Genomic DNA, 1,699 nt, shown 5'->3' with positions numbered 1-1,699 from the left:
CCCTGCGGTCGACTGGGGTACCCACGCATGTTTTTTCCTTGTTTTAATGCTTTCCTTTTTTTGTACCACAGGCAGCCCCCAGTCCCCCCGCTACATAGGTTTCCTTTGTGTGGACGTTGAGGAGGACAGATAACCGGAGTTTGCTTCCGGGATCTGAGACGCAAGCTGGCAGTTGCTAAGCAACATCCCTCTGGCGTCCGTGACCGTAAGTACACAGTGATGACTTCCTGTCAATGGCTCCGGGACCGTGGCGTGGGGCAGCGCGCTGGGAGGCTGTGAGTATAAAAATGTTTTGTGTTGATGTATGTGGTGCTGTAGGTTTGGGCTGAAGACAGGGCTAATACCCCGAAACGTCCCCATAATACACTTTTATTTGCATTTAAAACCGTCTCCTGAGTGCCGTTTCTTCACTCCATCTGGGGTATTGGATCATTATATATATATATATATATATATATATATATATATATATCACTTATGGCAGCACAATAAATAGCTCTGGGACACACTTGGAGGAATATATATATATATATACTCTCCCAAGGGTCCGGCACTGCTTGTCCTTGCAGTAGTGACACCTCTCATACCAGCATTATATATACAGTATAATATCTATATATATTTATTATACACATGTGCATATATACGGGGGGGGGGGGGCGGCAAATATTTTGTGCCTAGGGGCGGCCTGACCGTTAAATTCGCCCCTGGTCACCGGCCATCAAATGATTTGATAGTGACCTAACATAGGCCCTCATTCAGATTGGAACAGGGCAAATTTGCTTCCCGTTGCGATGCTTGGGGCTCTGCGCATGCTCATGGTCTATTATGCGCATTTGCAGGCCTTCGCCTAGCCATTCGCATACAGTAGGGCAGGTAGGGAGCGGACGGTGGCGGGGATGAGGTTCGCCCATGGGAACGCCCAGTGTTTTATGGGCATCTCCATGAAAATGCTGGGCTTTCCCATGACTAAGTGGACAGGACAATGCCTGTTGGGGATGGACGGTGTCACACCAGGGGTCTGAGTCGCAGAGACTAAGACCTCTGGTGGGAACCTGGACCGATACTGGAATCGGGGAGGCTGCAGGAGATCCCTGCGCATTCACCTGCGCGACAGTGCACCCAGAGGCAGAGAGGAGTCAGTGATAAAATACAACCAGGTTTATTGGAAAGACAGGAAGGTTGTATATGACGGGCAGTACAGTATGCAATACGGAATGACACAGGACAGATGAAATATGGTGCAGTGCAAGGCACTGATGAAGTCCACAAATAATAAAGTCAGTATGAAGGGAGTGATACTTTACTGTACTTGAAATGAGAGTAAACTGTGAATCGATGACTGGAATATCGGATGATGATGAAACATCGGAGATCACAGATGATGGCGGAGCATCGGATGGGAGTGGAATCCCGGAGCTAGGCTGGAACCAATGCTGGTGAGTCTGGCAGCGGACACTGATCACAGGAGATGTTATACCGGGATGGTCACAGGAGCTGGAATTCCTGGAGGATCACACTGCAGCAGGGAAAGACAAACACCAGCAGACAGCACTTGCATGTAGGAATGACAACTGAAGCACTAGCCAAATGCAGGAGTCCTCCTAGCACCTTTATACCCGAAGGTGGGAGGAGACTTGGCTGGCCAATGACCAAAGCAATAACGAGTGCAGCTGTAGTGAGCTGAGGCATCAGGCAA

This window comes from Crinia signifera, chromosome 3 (assembly GCF_055691185.1).
Source record: "Crinia signifera chromosome 3, ASM5569118v1, whole genome shotgun sequence".
Lineage (NCBI taxonomy): Eukaryota > Metazoa > Chordata > Amphibia > Anura > Myobatrachidae > Crinia > Crinia signifera.
Note: the sequence above shows the minus strand (reverse complement) of the source record.